Below are 19,563 nucleotides of genomic sequence, written 5' to 3' on the forward strand. Positions count from 1 at the left end.
TTTTGCCTACAGAGACATGCCTATTTGCGCAGTAGTACAGATTCTGAGTATGTAACTGGGCTTGATGAAATCAGCATTTCTCTTGCTTCCCTGTGCGTAGGGAAGCTCAGTTTTAGTCACAGTAGCTCCCACAAGTGTCTCCTCAGTGTGTTCCCATTTCCTTAGAAACAGTGTATTTGCTGGGAGAAAAGTGCGTTACTGTGCGCTTTCACCGTTCAGCAAATACATGTGTAGAAGCACAGCGCTAGAAGAAACGACCGTTTCTCGACGTTTTCTAACTCAGGGAACAAGTTGCACACTTCTGAGATGCATTTGGGCAACTTTGTCAGAAATGCGTTTTTTGCCTACAGAGACATGCCTATTTGCGCAGTAGTACAGATTCTGAGTATGTACCTGGGCTTGATGAAATCAGCATTTCTCCTGCTTCCCTGTGCGTAGGGAAGCTCAGTTTTAGTCACAGTAGCTCCCACAAGTGTCTCCTCAGTGTGTTCCCATTTCCTTAGAAACAGTGTATTTGCTGGGAGAAAAGTGCATTACTGTGCGCTTTCACCATTCAGCAAATACATGTGTAGAAGCACAGCGCTAGCAGAAACGAACGTTTCTCGATGTTTTCTAACTCAGGGAACAAGTTGCACACTTCTGAGATGCATTTGGGCAACTTTGTGAGAAATGAGTTTTTTGCCTACAGAGACATGCCTATTTGCGCAGTAGTACAGATTCTGAGTATGTAACTCGGTTTGATGAAATCAGCATTTCTCTTGCTTCCCTGTGCGTAGTGAAGCTCAGTTTTAGTCACAGTAGCTCCCACAAGTGTCTCCTCAGTGTGTTCCCATTTCCTTAGGAACAGTGTATTTGCTGGGAGAAAAGTGCATTACTGTGCGCTTTCACCGTTCAGCAAATACATGTGAAGAAGCACAGCGCTAGCAGAAACGACCGTTTCTCGACGTTTTCTAACTCAGGGAACAAGTTGCACACTTCTGAGATGCATTTGGGCAACTTTGTCAGAAATGAGTTTTTTGCCTAAAGAGACATGCCTATTTGCGCAGTAGTACAGATTCTGAGTATGTAACTGGGCTTGATGAAATCAGCATTTCTCTTGCTTCCCTCTGCGTAGGGAAGCTCAGTTTTAGTCACAGTAGCTCCCACAAGTGTCTCCTCAGTGTGTTCCCATTTCCTTAGAAACAGTGTATTTGCTGGGAGAAAAGTGCATTACTGTGCGCTTTCACCGTTCAGCAAATACATGTGTAGAAGCAAAGCGCTATCAGAAACGATCGTTTCTCGACGTTTTCTAACTCAGGGAACAAGTTGCACACTTCTGAGATGCATTTGGGCAACTTTGTCAGAAATGAGGTTTTTGCCTACAGAGACATGCCTATTTGCGCTGTAGTACAGATTCTGAGTATGTAACTGGGCTTGATGAAATCAGCATTTCTCTTGCTTCCCTGTGCGTAGGGAAGCTCAGTTTTAGTCACAGTAGCTCCCACAAGTGTCTCCTCAGTGTGTTCCCATTTCCTTAGAAACAGTGTATTTGCTGGGAGAAAAGTGCATTACTGTGCGCTTTCACCGTTCAGCAAATACATGTGTAGAAGCACAGAGTTAGCAGAAACGACCGTTTCTCGACGTTTTCTAACTCAGGGAACAAGTTGCACACTTCTGAGATGCATTTGGGCAACTTTGTCAGAAATGAGTTTTTTGCCTACAGAGACATGCCTATTTGCGCAGTAGTACAGATTCTGAGTATGTAACTGCGCTTGATGAAATCAGCATTTCTCTTGCTTCCCTGTGCATAGGGAAGCTCAGTTTTAGTCACAGTAGCTCCCACAAGTGTCTCCTCAGTGTGTTCCCATTTCCTTAGAAACAGTGTATTTGCTGGGAGAAAAGTGCATTACTGTGCGCTTTCACCGTTCAGCAAATACATGTGTAGAAGCACAGCGCTAGCAGAAACGACCGTTTCTCGACGTTTTCCAACTCAGGGAACAAGTTGCACACTTCTGAGATGCATTTGGGCAACTTTGTCAGAAATGAGGTTTTTGCCTACAGAGACATGCCTATTTGCGCAGTAGTACAGATTCTGAGTATGTACCTGGGCTTGATGAAATCAGCATTTCTCTTGCTTCCCTGTGCGTAGGGAAGCTCAGTTTTAGTCACAGTAGCTCCCACAAGTGTCTCCTCAGTGTGTTCCCATTTTCTTAGAAACAGTGTATTTGCTGGGAGAAAAGTGCATTACTGTGCGCTTTCACCGTTCAGCAAATACATGTGTAGAAGCACAGAGTTAGCAGAAACGACCGTTTCTCGACGTTTTCTAACTCAGGGAACAAGTTGCACACTTCTGAGATGCATTTGGGCAACTTTGTCAGAAATGAGTTTTTTGCCTACAGAGACATGCCTATTTGCGCAGTAGTACAGATTCTGAGTATGTAACTGGGCTTGATGAAAGCAGCATTTCTCTTGCTTCCCTGTGCGTAGGGAAGCACAGTTTTAGTCACAGTAGCTCCCACAAGTGTCTCCTCAGTGTGTTCCCATTTCCTTAGAAACAGTGTATTTGCTGGGAGAAAAGTGCGTTACTGTGCGCTTTCACCGTTGAGCAAATACATGTGTAGAAGCACAGCGCTAGCAGAAACGAACGTTTCTCGACGTTTTCTAACTCAGGGAACAAGTTGCACACTTCTGAGATGCATTTGGGCAACTTTGTCAGAAATGAGTTTTTTGCCTACAGAGACATGCCTATTTGCGCAGTAGTACAGATTCTGAGTAGGTAACTGGGCTTGATGAAATCAGCATTTCTCTTGCTTCCCTGTGCGTAGGGAAGCTCAGTTTTAGTCACAGTAGCTCCCAAAAGTGTCTCCTCAGTGTGTTCCCAGTTCCTTAGAAACAGTGTATATGCTGGGAGAAAAGTGCATTACTGTGCGCTTTCACCGTTCAGCAAATACATGTGTAGAAGCACAGCACTAGCAGAAACGAACGTTTCTCGACGTTTTCTAACTCAGGGAACAAGTTGCACACTTCTGAGATGCATTTGGGCAACTTTGTCAGAAATGAGTTTTTTGCCTAAAGAGACATGCCTATTTGCGCAGTAGTACAGTTCCTGAGTATGTAAATGGGCTTGATGAAATCAGCATTTCTCTTGCTTCCCTGTGCGTAGGGAAGCTCAGTTTTAGTCACAGTAGCTCCCACAAGTGTCTCCTCAGTGTGTTCCCATTTCCTTAGGAACAGTGTATTTGCTGGGAGAAAAGTGCATTACTGTGTGCTTTCACCGTTCAGCAAATACATGTGTAGAAGCACAGCGCTAGCTGAAACGAACGTTTCTCGACGTTTTCTAACTCAGGGAACAAGTGGCACACTTCTGAGATGCATTTGGGCAACTTTGTCAGAAATGAGTTTTTTGCCTACAGAGACATGCCTATATTCGCAGTAGTACAGATTCTGAGTATGTAACTGGGCTTGATGAAATCAGCATTTCTCTTGCTTCCCTGTGCGTAGGGAAGCTCAGTTTTAGTCGCAGTAGCTCCCACAAGTGTCTCCTCAGTGTGTTCCCATTTCCTTAGAAACAGTGTATTTGCTGGGAGAAAAGTGCATTACTGTGCGCTTTCACCGTTCAGCAAATACATGTGTAGAAGCACAGCGCTAGCGGAAACGAATGTTTCTCGACGTTTTCTAACTCAGGGAACAAGTTACACACTTCTAAGATGCATTTGGGCAACTTTGTGAGAAATGAGTTTTTTGCCTACAGAGACATGCCTATTTGCGCAGTAGTACAGATTCTGAGTATGTAACTGGGCTTGATGAAATCAGCATTTCTCTTGCTTCCCTGTGCATAGGGAAGCTCAGTTTTAGTCACAGTAGCTCCCACAAGTGTCTCCTCAGTGTGTTACCATTTCCTTAGAAACAGTGTATTTGCTGGGAGAAAAGTGCATTACTGTGCGCTTTCACCGTTCAGCAAATACATGTGTAGAAGCACAGAGGTAGCAGAAACGACCGTTTCTCGACGTTTTCTAACTCAGGGAACAAGTTGCACACTTCTGAGATGCATTTGGGCAACTTTGTCAGAAATGAGTTTTTTGCCTACAGAGACATGCCTATTTGCGCAGTAGTACAGATTCTAAGTATGTAACTGCGCTTGATGAAATCAGCATTTCTCTTGCTTCCCTGTGCGTAGGGAAGCTCAGTTTTAGTCACAGTAGCTCCCACAAGTGTCTCCTCAGTGTGTTCCCATTTCCTTAGAAACAGTGTATTTGCTGGGAGAAAAGTGCATTACTGTGCGCTTTCACCGTTCAGCAAATACATGTGTAGAAGCACAGCGCTAGCAGAAACGACCGTTTCTCGACGTTTTCTATCTCAGGGAACAAGTTGCACACTTCTGAGATGCATTTGGGCAACTTTGTCAGAAATGAGTTTTTTGCCTACAGAGACATGACTATTTGCGCAGTAGTACAGATTCTGAGTATGTAACTGGGCTTGATGAAATCAGCATTTCTCTTGCTTCCCTGTGCGTAGGGAAGCTCAGTTTTAGTCACAGTAGCTCCCACAAGTGTCTCCTCAGTGTGTTCCCATTTCCTTAGAAACAGTGTATTTGCTGGGAGAAAAGTGCGTTACTCTGCGCTTTCACCGTTCAGCAAATACATGTGTAGAAGCACAGCGCTAGCAGAAACGAACGTTTCTCGACTTTTTCTAACTCAGGGAACAAGTTGCACACTTCTGAGATGCATTTGGGCAACTTTGTGAGAAATGAGTTTTTTGCCTACAGAGACATGCCTATTTTCGCAGTAGTACAGATTCTGTGTATGTAACTCGGTTTGATGAAATCAGCATTTCTCTTGCTTCCCTGTGCGTAGGGAAGCTCAGTTTTAGTCACAGTAGCTCCCACAAGTGTCTCCTCAGTGTGTTCCCATTTCCTTAGGAACAGTGTATTTGCTGGGAGAAAAGTGCATTACTGTGCGCTTTCACCGTTCAGCAAATACATGTGAAGAAGCACAGCGCTAGCAGAAACGACCGTTTCTCGACGTTTTCTAACTCAGGGAACAAGTTGCACACTTCTGAGATGCATTTGGGCAACTTTGTCAGAAATAAGTTTTTTGCCTAAAGAGACATGCCTATTTGCGCAGTAGTACAGATTCTGAGTATGTAACTGGGCTTGATGAAATCAGCATTTCTCTTGCTTCCCTGTGCGTAGGGAAGCTCAGTTTTAGTCACAGTAGCTCCCACAAGTGTCTCCTCAGTGTGTTCCCATTTCCTTAGAAACAGTGTATTTGCTGGGAGAAAAGTGCATTACTGTGCGCTTTCACCGTTCAGCAAATACATGTGTAGAAGCACAGCGCTAGCAGAAACGAACGTTTCTCGACGTTTTCTAACTCAGGGAACAAGTTGCACACTTCTGAGATGCATTTGGGCAACTTTGTCAGAAATGAGTTTTTTGTCTACAGAGACATGCCTATTTGCGCAGTAGTACAGATTCTGAGTATGTAACTGGGATTGATGAAATCAGCATTTCTCTTGCTTCCCTGTGCGTAGGGAAGCTCAGTTTTAGTCACAGTAGCTCCCACAAGTGTCTCCTCAGTGTGTTCCCATTTCCTTAGAAACAGTGTATTTGCTGGGAGAAAAGTGCGTTACTCTGCGCTTTCACCGTTCAGCAAATACATGTGTAGAAGCACAGCGCTAGCAGAAACGACCGTTTCTCGACGTTTTCTAACTCAGGGAACAAGTTGCACACTTCTGAGATGCATTTGGTCAACTTTGTCAGAAATGAGTTTTTTGCCTACAGAGACATGCCTATTTGCGCAGTAGTACAGATTCTGAGTATGTAACTGGGCTTGATGAAATCAGCATTTCTCCTGCTTCCCTGTGCGTAGGGAAGCTCAATTTTAGTCCCAGTAGCTCCCGCAAGTGTCTCCTCAGTGTGTTCCCATTTCCTTAGAAACAGTGTATTTGCTGGGAGAAAAGTGCATTACTGTGCGCTTTCACCGTTCAGCAAATACATGTGTAGAAGCACAGCACTAGCAGAAACGAACGTTTCTCGATGTTTTCTAACTCAGGGAACAAGTTGCACACTTCTGAGATGCATTTGGGCAACTTTGTGAGAAATGAGTTTTTTGCCTACAGAGACATGCCTATTTGCGCAGTAGTACAGATTCTGAGTATGTAACTCGGTTTGATGAATTCAGCATTTCTCTTGCTTCCCTGTGCGTAGGGAAGCTCAGTTTTAGTCACAGTAGCTCCCACAAGTGTCTCCTCAGTGTGTTCCCATTTCCATAGGAACAGTGTATTTGCTGGGAGAAAAGTGCATTACTGTGCGCTTTCACCGTTCAGCAAATACATGTGAAGAAGCACAGCGCTAGCAGAAACGACCGTTTCTCGACGTTTTCTAACTCAGGGAACAAGTTGCACACTTCTGAGATGCATTTGGGCAACTTTGTCAGAAATGAGTTTTTTGCCTAAAGAGACATGCCTATTTGCGCAGTAGTACAGATTCTGAGTATGTAACTGGGCTTGATGAAATCAGCATTTCTCTTGCTTCCCTGTGCGTAGGGAAGCTCAGTTTTAGTCACAGTAGCTCCCACAAGTGTCTCCTCAGTGTGTTCCCATTTCCTTAGAAACAGTGTATTTGCTGGGAGAAAAGTGCATTACTGTGCGCTTTCACCGTTCAGCAAATACATGTGTAGAAGCACAGCGCTAGCAGAAACGAACGTTTCTCGACGTTTTCTAACTCAGGGAACAAGTTGCACACTTCTGAGATGCATTTGGGCAACTTTGTCAGAAATGAGTTTTTTGCCTAAAGAGACATGCCTATTTGCGCAGTAGTACAGATTCTGAGTATGTAACTGGGATTGATGAAATCAGCATTTCTCTTGCTTCCCTGTGCGTAGGGAAGCTCAGTTTTAGTCACAGTAGCTCCCACAAGTGTCTCCTCAGTGTGTTCCCATTTCCTTAGAAACAGTGTATTTGCTGGGAGAAAAGTGCGTTACTCTGCGCTTTCACCGTTCAGCAAATACATGTGTAGAAGCACAGCGCTAGCAGAAACGACCGTTTCTCGACGTTTTCTAACTCAGGGAACAAGTTGCACACTTCTGAGATGCATTTGGGCAACTTTGTCAGAAATGAGTTTTTTGCCTACAGAGACATGCCTATTTGCGCAGTAGTACAGATTCTGAGTATGTAACTGGGCTTGATGAAATCAGCATTTCTCCTGCTTCCCTGTGCGTAGGGAAGCTCAATTTTAGTCCCAGTAGCTCCCGCAAGTGTCTCCTCAGTGTGTTCCCATTTCCTTAGAAACAGTGTATTTGCTGGGAGAAAAGTGCATTACTGTGCGCTTTCACCGTTCAGCAAATACATGTGTAGAAGCACAGCACTAGCAGAAACGAACGTTTCTCGATGTTTTCTAACTCAGGGAACAAGTTGCACACTTCTGAGATGCATTTGGGCAACTTTGTGAGAAATGAGTTTTTTGCCTACAGAGACATGCCTATTTGCGCAGTAGTACAGATTCTGAGTATGTAACTCGGTTTGATGAAATCAGCATTTCTCTTGCTTCCCTGTGCGTAGGGAAGCTCAGTTTTAGTCACAGTAGCTCCCACAAGTGTCTCCTCAGTGTGTTCCCATTTCCATAGGAACAGTGTATATGCTGGGAGAAAAGTGCATTACTGTGCGCTTTCACCGTTCAGCAAATACATGTGAAGAAGCACAGCGCTAGCAGAAACGACCGTTTCTCGACGTTTTCTAACTCAGGGAACAAGTTGCACACTTCTGAGATGCATTTGGGCAACTTTGTCAGAAATGAGTTTTTTGCCTAAAGAGACATGCCTATTTGCGCAGTAGTACAGATTCTGAGTATGTAACTGGGCTTGATGAAATCAGCATTTCTCTTGCTTCCCTGTGCGTAGGGAAGCTCAGTTTTAGTCACAGTAGCTCCCACAAGTGTCTCCTCAGTGTGTTCCCATTTCCTTAGAAACAGTGTATTTGCTGGGAGAAAAGTGCATTACTGTGCGCTTTCACCGTTCAGCAAATACATGTGTAGAAGCACAGCGCTAGCAGAAACGAACGTTTCTCGACGTTTTCTAACTCAGGGAACAAGTTGCACACTTCTGAGATGCATTTGGGCAACTTTGTCAGAAATGAGTTTTTTGCCTAAAGAGACATGCCTATTTGCGCAGTAGTACAGATTCTGAGTATGTAACTGGGATTGATGAAATCAGCATTTCTCTTGCTTCCCTGTGCGTAGGGAAGCTCAGTTTTAGTCACAGTAGCTCCCACAAGTGTCTCCTCAGTGTGTTCCCATTTCCTTAGAAACAGTGTATTTGCTGGGAGAAAAGTGCGTTACTCTGCGCTTTCACCGTTCAGCAAATACATGTGTAGAAGCACAGCGCTAGCAGAAACGACCGTTTCTCGACGTTTTCTAACTCAGGGAACAAGTTGCACACTTCTGAGATGCATTTGGGCAACTTTGTCAGAAATGAGTTTTTTGCCTACAGAGACATGCCTATTTGCGCAGTAGTACAGATTCTGAGTATGTAACTGGGCTTGATGAAATCAGCATTTCTCCTGCTTCCCTGTGCGTAGGGAAGCTCAATTTTAGTCCCAGTAGCTCCCGCAAGTGTCTCCTCAGTGTGTTCCCATTTCCTTAGAAACAGTGTATTTGCTGGGAGAAAAGTGCATTACTGTGCGCTTTCACCGTTCAGCAAATACATGTGTAGAAGCACAGCACTAGCAGAAACGAACGTTTCTCGATGTTTTCTAACTCAGGGAACAAGTTGCACACTTCTGAGATGCATTTGGGCAACTTTGTGAGAAATGAGTTTTTTGCCTACAGAGACATGCCTATTTGCGCAGTAGTACAGATTCTGAGTATGTAACTCGGTTTGATGAAATCAGCATTTCTCTTGCTTCCCTGTGCGTAGGGAAGCTCAGTTTTAGTCACAGTAGCTCCCACAAGTGTCTCCTCAGTGTGTTCCCATTTCCATAGGAACAGTGTATTTGCTGGGAGAAAAGTGCATTACTGTGCGCTTTCACCGTTCAGCAAATACATGTGAAGAAGCACAGCGCTAGCAGAAACGACCGTTTCTCGACGTTTTCTAACTCAGGGAACAAGTTGCACACTTCTGAGATGCATTTGGGCAACTTTGTCAGAAATGAGTTTTTTGCCTAAAGAGACATGCCTATTTGCGCAGTAGTACAGATTCTGAGTATGTAACTGGGCTTGATGAAATCAGCATTTCTCTTGCTTCCCTGTGCGTAGGGAAGCTCAGTTTTAGTCACAGTAGCTCCCACAAGTGTCTCCTCAGTGTGTTCCCATTTCCTTAGAAACAGTGTATTTGCTGGGAGAAAAGTGCATTACTGTGCGCTTTCACCGTTCAGCAAATACATGTGTAGAAGCACAGCGCTAGCAGAAACGAACGTTTCTCGACGTTTTCTAACTCAGGGAACAAGTTGCACACTTCTGAGATGCATTTGGGCAACTTTGTCAGAAATGAGTTTTTTGTCTACAGAGATATGCCTATTTGCGCAGTAGTACAGATTCTGAGTATGTAACTGGGATTGATGAAATCAGCATTTCTCTTGCTTCCCTGTGCGTAGGGAAGCTCAGTTTTAGTCACAGTAGCTCCCACAAGTGTCTCCTCAGTGTGTTCCCATTTCCTTAGAAACAGTGTATTTGCTGGGAGAAAAGTGCATTACTGTGCGCTTTCACCGTTCAGCAAATACATGTGTAGAAGCACAGCGCTAGCAGAAACGACCGTTTCTCGACGTTTTCTAACTCAGGGAACAAGTTGCACACTTCTGAGATGCATTTGGGCAACTTTGTCAGAAATGAGTTTTTTGCCTACAGAGACATGCCTATTTGCGCAGTAGTACAGATTCTGAGTATGTAACTGGGCTTGATGAAATCAGCATTTCTCTTGCTTCCCTGTGCGTAGGGAAGCTCAGTTTTAGTCACAGTAGCTCCCACAAGTGTCTCCTCAGTGTGTTCCCATTTCCTTAGAAACAGTGTATTTGCTGGGAGAAAAGTGCATTACTGTGCGCTTTCACCGTTCAGCAAATACATGTGTAGAAGCACAGAGGTAGCAGAAACGACCGTTTCTCGACGTTTTCTAACTCAGGGAACAAGTTGCACACTTCTGAGATGCATTTGGGCAACTTTGTCAGAAATGAGTTTTTTGCCTACAGAGACATGCCTATTTGCGCAGTAGTACAGATTCTGAGTAGGTAACTGGGCTTGATGAAATCAGCATTTCTCTTGCTTCCCTGTGCGTAGGGAAACTCACTTTTAGTCACAGTAGCTCTCAAAAGTGTCTCCTCAGTGTGTTCCCAGTTCCTTAGAAACAGTGTATTTGCTGGGAGAAAAGTGCATTACTGTGCGCTTTCACCGTTCAGCAAATACATGTGTAGAAGCACAGCGCTAGCAGAAACGAACGTTTCTCGACGTTTTCTAACTCAGGGAACAAGTTGCACACTTCTGAGATGCATTTGGGCAACTTTGTCAGAAATGAGTTTTTTGCCTACAGAGACATGCCTATTTGCGCAGTAGTACAGATTCTGAGTATGTAACTGGGCTTGATGAAATCAGCATTTCTCTTGCTTCCCTGTGCATAGGGAAACTCAGTTTTAGTCACAGTAGCTCCCACAAGTGTCTCCTCAGTGTGTTCCCATTTCCTTAGAAACAGTGTATTTGCTGGGAGAAAAGTGCATTACTGTGCGCTTTCACCGTTCAGCAAATACATGTGTAGAAGCACAGCGCTAGCAGAAACGACCGTTTCTCGACGTTTTCTAACTCAGGGAACAAGTTGCACACTTCTGAGATGCATTTGGGCAACTTTGTCAGAAATGAGTTTTTTGCCTACAGAGACATGCCTATTTGCGCAGTAGTACAGATTCTGAGTAGGTAACTGGGCTTGATGAAATCAGCATTTCTCTTGCTTCCCTGTGCGTAGGGAAGCTAAGTTTTAGTCACAGTAGCTCCCACAAGTGTCTCCTCAGTGTGTTCCCATTTCCTTAGAAACAGTGTATTTGCTGGGAGAAAAGTGCATTACTGTGCGCTTTCACTGTTCAGCAAATACATGTGTAGAAGCACAGCGCTAGCAGAAACGACCGTTTCTCGACGTTTTCTAACTCAGGGAACAAGTTGCACACTTCTGAGATGCATTTGGGCAACTTTGTCAGAAATGAGTTTTTTGCCTACAGAGACATGCCTATTTGCGCAGTAGTACAGATTCTGAGTAGGTAACTGCGCTTGATGAAATCAGCATTTCTCTTGCTTCCCTGTGCGTAGGGAAACTCAGTTTTAGTCACAGTAGCTCTCAAAATTGTCTCCTCAGTGTGTTCCCAGTTCCTTAGAAACAGTGTATTTGCTGGGAGAAAAGTGCATTACTGTGCGCTTTCACCGTTCAGCAAATACATGTGTAGAAGCACAGCGCTAGCAGAAACGAACGTTTCTCGACGTTTTCTAACTCAGGGAACAAGTTGCACACTTCTGAGATGCATTTGGGCAACTTTGTCAGAAATGAGTTTTTTGCCTACAGAGACATGCCTATTTGCGCAGTAGTACAGATTCTGAGTATGTAACTGGGCTTGATGAAATCAGCATTTCTCTTGCTTCCCTGTGCGTAGGGAAGCTCAGTTTTAGTCACAGTAGCTCCCACAAGTGTCTCCTCAGTGTGTTCCCATTTCCTTAGAAACAGTGTATTTGCTGGGAGAAAAGTGCATTACTGTGCGCTTTCACCGTTCAGCAAATACATGTGTAGAAGCACAGCTCTAGCAGAAACGACCGTTTCTCGACGTTTTCTAACTCAGGGAACAAGTTGCACACTTCTGAGATGCATTTGGGCAACTTTGTCAGAAATGAGTTTTTTGCCTACAGAGACATGCCTATTTGCACAGTAGTACAGATTCTGAGTAGGTAACTGGGCTTGATGAAATCAGCATTTCTCTTGCTTCCCTGTGCGTAGGGAAGCTAAGTTTTAGTCACAGTAGCTCCCACAAGTGTCTCCTCAGTGTGTTCCCATTTCCTTAGAAACAGTGTATTTGCTGGGAGAAAAGTGCATTACTGTGCGCTTTCACCGTTCAGCAAATACATGTGTAGAAGCACAGCGCTAGCAGAAACGACCGTTTCTCGACGTTTTCTAACTCAGGGAACAAGTTGCACACTTCTGAGATGCATTTGGGCAACTTTGTCAGAAATGAGTTTTTTGCCTACAGAGACATGCCTATTTGCGCAGTAGTACAGATTCTGAGCTGGTAACTGGGCTTGATGAAATCAGCATTCTCTTGCTTCCCTGTGCGTAGGGAAGCTCAGTTTTAGTCACAGTAGCTCTCACAAGTGTCTCCTCAGGGTGTTCCCATTTCCTTAGAAACAGTGTGTTTACTGGGAGAAAAGTGCATTACTGTGCGCTTTCACCGTTCAGCAAATACATGTGTAGAAGCACAGCGCTAGCAGAAACGACCGTTTCTCGACGTTTTCTAATTCAGGGAACAAGTTGCACACTTCTGAGATGCATTTGGGCAACTTTGTCAGAAATGAGTTTTTTGCCTACAGAGACATGCCTATTTGCGCAGTAGTACAGATTCTGAGTATGTAACTGGGCTTGATGAAATCAGCATTTCTCTTGCTTCCCTGTGCGTAGGGAAGCTCAGTTTTAGTCACAGTAGCTCCCACAAGTGTCTCCTCAGTGTGTTCCCATTTCCTTAGAAACAGTGTATTTGCTGGGAGAAAAGTGCATTACTGTGTGCTTTCACCGTTCAGCAAATACATGTGTAGAAGCACAGCGCTAGCAGAAATGAACGTTTCTCGACGTTTTCGAACTCAGGGAACAAGTTGCACACTTCTGAGATGCATTTGGGCAACTTTGTCAGAAATGAGTGTTTTGCCTACAGAGACATGCCTATTTGCGCAGTAGTACAGATTCTGAGTAGGTAACTGGGCTTGATGAAATCAGCATTTCTCTTGCTTCCCTGTGCGTAGTGAAGCTAAGTTTTAGTCACAGTAGCTCCCACAAGTGTCTCCTCAGTGTGTTCCCATTTCCTTAGAAACAGTGTATTTGCTGGGAGAAAAGTGCATTACTGTGCGCTTTCACCGTTCAGCAAATACATGTGTAGAAGCACAGCGCTAGCAGAAACGACCGTTTCTCGACGTTTTCTAACTCAGGGAACAAGTTGCACACTTCTGAGATGCATTTGGGCAACTTGGTCAGAAATGAGTTTTTTGCCTTCAGAGACATGCCTATTTGCGCAGTAGTACAGATTCTGAGTAGGTAACTGGGCTTGATGAAATCAGCATTTCTCTTGCTTCCCTGTGCGTAGGGAAACTCAGTTTTAGTCACAGTAGCTCTCAAAAGTGTCTCCTCAGTGTGTTCCCAGTTCCTTAGAAACAGTGTATTTGCTGGGAGAAAAGTGCATTACTGTGCGCTTTCACCATTCAGCAAATACATGTGTAGAAGCACAGCGCTAGCAGAAACGAACGTTTCTCGACGTTTTCTAACTCAGGGAACAAGTTGCCCACTTCTGAGATGCATTTGGGCAACTTTGTCAGAAATGAGATTTTGCCTACAGAGACATGCCTATTTGCGCAGTAGTACAGATTCTGAGTAGGTAACTGGGCTTGATGAAATCAGCATTTCTCTTGCTTCCCTGTGCGTAGGGAAGCTCAGTTTTAGTCACAGTAGCTCCCACAAGTGTCTCCTCAGTGTGTTCCCAGTTCCTTAGAAACAGTGTATTTGCTGGGAGAAAAGTGCATTACTTTGCGCTTTCACCGTTCAGCAAATACATGTGTAGAAGCACAGCGCTAGCAGAAACGACCGTTTCTCGACGTTTTCTAACTCAGGGAACAAGTTGCACACTTCTGAGATGCATTTGGGCAACTTTGTCAGAAATGAGTTTTTTGCCTACAGAGACATGCCTATTTGCGCAGTAGTACAGATTCTGAGTATGTAACTGGGCTTGATGAAATCAGCATTTCTCTTGCTTCCCTGTGCGTAGGGAAGCTCAGTTTTAGTCACAGTAGCTCCCACAAGTGTCTCCTCAGTGTGTTCCCATTTCCTTAGAAACAGTGTATTTGCTGGGAGAAAAGTGCATTACTGTGCGCTTTCACCGTTCAGCAAATACATGTGTAGAAGCACAGCGCTAGCAGAAACGACCGTTTCTCGACGTTTTCTAACTCAGGGAACAAGTTGCACACTTCTGAGATGCATTTGGGCAACTTTGTCAGAAATGAGTTTTTTGCCTACAGAGACATGCCTATTTGCGCAGTAGTACAGATTCTGAGTAGGTAACTGGGCTTGATGAAATCAGCATTTCTCTTGCTTCCCTGTGCGTAGGGAAGCTCAGTTTTAGTCACAGTAGCTTCCACAAGTGTCTCCTCAGTGTGTTCCCATTTCCTTAGAAACAGTGTATTTGCTGGGAGAAAAGTGCATTACTTTGCGCTTTCACCGTTCAGCAAATACATGTGTAGAAGCACAGCGCTAGCAGAAACGACCGTTTCTCGACGTTTTCTAACTCAGGGAACAAGTTGCACACTTCTGAGATGCATTTGGGCAACTTTGTCAGAAATGAGTTTTTTGCCTACAGAGACATGCCTATTTGCGCAGTAGTACAGATTCTGAGTATGTAACTGGGCTTGATGAAATCAGCATTTCTCTTGCTTCCCTGTGCGTAGGGAAGCTCAGTTTTAGTCACAGTAGCTCCCACAAGTGTCTCCTCAGTGTGTTCCCATTTCCTTAGAAACAGTGTATTTGCTGGGAGAAAAGTGCATTACTGTGCGCTTTCACCGTTCAGCAAATACATGTGTAGAAGCACAGCGCTAGCAGAAACGACCGTTTCTCGACGTTTTCTAACTCAGGGAACAAGTTGCACACTTCTGAGATGCATTTGGGCAACTTTGTCAGAAATGAGTTTTTTGCCTACAGAGACATGCCTATTTGCGCAGTAGTACAGATTCTGAGCTGGTAACTGGGCTTGATGAAATCAGCATTCTCTTGCTTCCCTGTGCGTAGGGAAGCTCAGTTTTAGTCACAGTAGCTCTCACAAGTGTCTCCTCAGGGTGTTCCCATTTCCTTAGAAACAGTGTATTTGCTGGGAGAAAAGTGCATTACTGTGCGCTTTCACCGTTCAGCAAATACATGTGTAGAAGCACAGCGCTAGCAGAAACGACCGTTTCTCGACGTTTTCTAACTCAGGGAACAAGTTGCACACTTCTGAGATGCATTTGGGCAACTTTGTCAGAAATGAGTTTTTTGCCTACAGAGACATGCCTATTTGCGCAGTAGTACAGATTCTGAGTAGGTAACTGGGCTTGATGAAATCAGCATTTCTCTTGCTTCCCTGTGCGTAGGGAAGCTCAGTTTTAGTCACAGTAGCTCCCACAAGTGTCTCCTCAGTGTGTTCCCATTTCCTTAGAAGTAGTGTATTTGCTGGGAGAAAAGTGCATTACTGTGCGCTTTCACCGTTCAGCAAATACATATGTAGAAGCACAGCGCTAACAGAAACGACCGTTTCTCGACGTTTTCTAACTCGGGGAACAAGTTGCACACTTCTGAGATGCATTTGGGCAACTTTGTCAGAAATGAGATTTTTGCCTACAGAGACATGCCTATTTGCGCAGTAGTACAGATTCTTAGTAGGTAACTGGGCTTGATGAAATCAGCATTTCTCTTGCTTCCCTGTGCGTAGGGAAGCTCAGTTTTAGTCACAGTAGCTCCCACAAGTGTCTCCTCAGTGTGTTCCCATTTCCTTAGAAACAGTGTATTTGCTGGGAGAAAAGTGCATTACTTTGCGCTTTCACCGTTCAGCAAATACATGTGTAGAAGCACAGCGCTAGCAGAAACGACCGTTTCTCGACGTTTTCTAACTCAGGGAACAAGTTGCACACTTCTGAGATGCATTTGGGCAACTTTGTCAGAAATGAGTTTTTTGCCTACAGAGACATGCCTATTTGCGCAGTAGTACAGATTCTGAGTATGTAACTGGGCTTGATGAAATCAGCATTTCTCTTGCTTCCCTATGCGTAGGGAAGCTCAGTTTTAGTCACAGTAGCTCCCACAAGTGTCTCCTCAGTGTGTTCCCATTTCCTTAGAAACAGTGTATTTGCTGGGAGAAAAGTGCATTACTGTGCGCTTTCACCGTTCAGCAAATACATGTGTAGAAGCACAGCGCTAGCAGAAACGACCGTTTCTCGACGTTTTCTAACTCAGGGAACAAGTTGCACACTTCTGAGATGCATTTGGGCAACTTTGTCAGAAATGAGTTTTTTGCCTACAGAGACATGCCTATTTGCGCAGTAGAACAGATTCTGAGTAGGTAACTGGGCTTGATGAAATCAGCATTTCTCTTGCTTCCCTGTGCGTAGGGAAGCTCAGTTTTAGTCACAGTAGCTCCCACAAGTGTCTCCTCAGTGTGTTCCCATTTCCTTAGAAGTAGTGTATTTGCTGGGAGAAAAATGCATTACTGTGCGCTTTCACCGTTCAGTAAATACATGTGTAGAAGCACAGCTCTAGCTGAAAAGACCGTTTCTCGACGTTTTCTAACTCAGGGAACAAGTGGCACACTTCTGAGATGCATTTGGGCAACTTTGTCAGAAATGAGTTTTTTGCCTACAGAGACATGCCTATTTGCTCAGTAGTACAGATTCTGAGTATGTAACTGGGCTTGATGAAATCAGCATTTCTCTTGCTTCCCTGTGCGTAGGGAAGCTCAGTTTTAGTCACAGTAGCTCCCACAAGTGTCTCCTCAGTGTGTTCCCATTTCCTTAGAAACAGTGTATTTGCTGGGAGAAAAGTGCATTACTGTGCGCTTTCACCGTTCAGCAAATACATGTGTAGAAGCACAGCGCTAGCAGAAACGAACGTTTCTCGACGTTTTCTAACTCAGGGAACAAGTTGCAAACTTCTGAGATGCATTTGGGTAACTTACTCAAAAATGAGTTTTTGCCTACAGAGACATGCCTATTGGCGCAGAAGTACAGATTCTGAGTATGTAACTGGGCTTGATGAAATCAGCATTTCTCTTGCTTCCCTGTGCGTAGGGAAGCTCAGTTTTAGTCACAGTAGCTCCCACAAATGTCTCCTCAGTGTGTTCCCAGTTCCTCAGAAACAGTGTATTTGCTGGGAGAAAAGTGCATTACTATGCGCTTTCACCGTTCAGCAAATACATGTGTAGAAGCACAGCGCTAGCTGAAACGACCGTTTCTCGACGTTTTCTAACTCAGGGAACAAGTGGCACACTTCTGAAATGCATTTGGGCAACTTTGTCATTAATGAGTTTTTTGCCTACGGAGACATGCCTATTTGCGCAGTAGTACAGATTGTTTGTATGTAACTGGGCTTGATGAAATCAGCATTTCTCTTGCTTCCCTGTGCGTAGGGAAGCTCAGTTTTAGTCCCAGTAGCTCCCACAAGTGTCTCCTCAGTGTGTTCCCATTTCCTTAGAAACAGTGTATTTGCTGGGAGAAAAGTGCATTACTGTGCGCTTTCACCGTTCAGCAAATACATGTGTAGAAGCACAGCGCTAGCAGAAACGACCGTTTCTCGACGTTTTCTAACTCAGGGAACAAATTGCACACTTCTGAGATGCATTTAGGCAACTTTGTCAGAAATGAGTTTTTTGCCTACAGAGACATGCCTATTTGCGCAGTAGTACAGATTCTGAGTATGTAACTGGGCTTGATGAAATCAGCATTTCTCTTGCTTCCCTGTGCGTAGGGAAGCTCAGTTTTAGTCACTGTAGCTCCCACAAGTGTCTCCTCAGTGTGTTCCCATTTCCTTAGAAACATTGTATTTGCTGGGAGGAAAGTGCATTACTGTGCGCTTTCACCGTTCAGCAAATACATGTGTAGAAGCACAGCGCTAGCAGAAACGAACGTTTCTCGACATTTTCTAACTCAGGGAACAAGTTGCACACTTCTGAGATGCATTTGGGCAACTTTGTCAGAAATGAGTTTTTTGCCTACAGAGACATGCCTATTTGCGCAGTAGTACAGATTCTGAGTATGTATCTGGGCTTGATGAAATCAGCATTTCTCTTGCTTCCCTGTGCGTAGGGAAGCTCAGTTTTGTCCCAGTAGCTCCCACAGGTGTCTCCTCAGTGTGTTCCCGTTTCCTTAGAAACAGTGTATTTGCTGGGAGAAAAGTGCATTACTGTGCGCTTTCACCATTCAGCAAATACATGTGTAGAAGCACAGCGCTAGCAGAAACGAACGTTTCTCGACGTTTTCTAACTCAGGGAACAATTGCACACTTCTGAGATGCATTTGGGCAACTTTGTCAGAAATGAGTTTTTTGCGTACAGAGACATGCCTATTTGCGCAGTAGTACAGATTCTGAGCATGTAACTGGGCTTGATGAAATCAGCATTTCTCTTGCTTCCCTGTGCGTAGGGAAGCTCAGTTTTAGTCACAGTAGCTCCCACAAGTGTCTCCTCAGTGTGTTCCCATTTCCTTAGAAACAGTGTATTTGCTGGGAGAAAAGTGCATTACTGTGCGCTTTCACCGTTCAGCAAATACATGTGTAGAAGCACAGCGCTAGCAGAAACGAACGTTTCTCGACGTTTTCTAACTCAGGGAACAAGTGGCACACTTCTGAGATGCATTTGGGCAACTTTGTCAGAAATGAGTTTTTTGCCTACAGAGACATGCCTATTTGCGCAGTAGTACAGATTCTGAGTATGTAACTGGGCTTGATGAAATCAGCATTTCTCTTGCTTCCCTGTGCGTAGGGAAGCTCAGTTTTAGTCACAGTAGCTCCCACAAGTGTCTCCTTAGTGTGTTCCCAGTTCCTTAGAAACAGTGTATTTGCTGGGAGAAAAGTGCATTACTGTGTGCTTTCACCGTTCAGCCAATACATGTGTAGAAGCACAGCGCTAGAGGAAAGGAACGTTTCTCGACGTTTTCTAACTCAGGGAACAAGTTGCACACTTCTGAGATGCATTTCGGTAACTTTCTCAAAAAATGAGTTTTTTGCCTACAGAGACATGCCTATTTGCGCAGTAGTACAGATTCTGAGTATGTAACAGGGCTTTATGAATTCAGCATTTCTCTTGCTTCCCTGTGCGTAGGGAAGCTCAGTTTTAGTCACAGTAGCTCCCACAAGTGTCTCCTCAGTGTGTTCCCAGTTCCTTAGAAACAGTGTATTTGCTGGGAGAAAAGTGCATCAATGTGCGCCTTCACCGTTCAGCAAATACATGTGTAGAAGCACAGCGCTAGCAGAAACGAACGTTTCTCGACGTTTTCTAACTCAGGGGACAAGTTGCACACTTCTGAGATGCATTTGGGCAACTTTGTCAGAAATGAGTTTTTTGCCTACAGAGACATGCCTATTTGCGCAGTAGTACAGATTCTGAGTATGTAACTGGGCTTGATGAAATCAGCATTTCTCTTGCTTCCCTGTGCGTAGGGAAGCTCAGTTTTGTCCCAGTAGCTCCCACAGGTGTCTCCTCAGTGTGTTCCCGTTTCCTTAGAAACAGTGTATTTGCTGGGAGAAAAGTGCATTACTGTGCGCTTTCACCGTTCAGCAAATACATGTGTAGAAGCACAGCGCTAGCAGAAACGAACGTTTCTCGACGTTTTCTAACTCAGGGAACAATTGCACACTTCTG

Source organism: Acomys minous (assembly GCF_964271855.1).
Source record: "Acomys minous genome assembly, contig: scaffold_27, whole genome shotgun sequence".
Classification (NCBI taxonomy): domain Eukaryota; kingdom Metazoa; phylum Chordata; class Mammalia; order Rodentia; family Muridae; genus Acomys; species Acomys minous.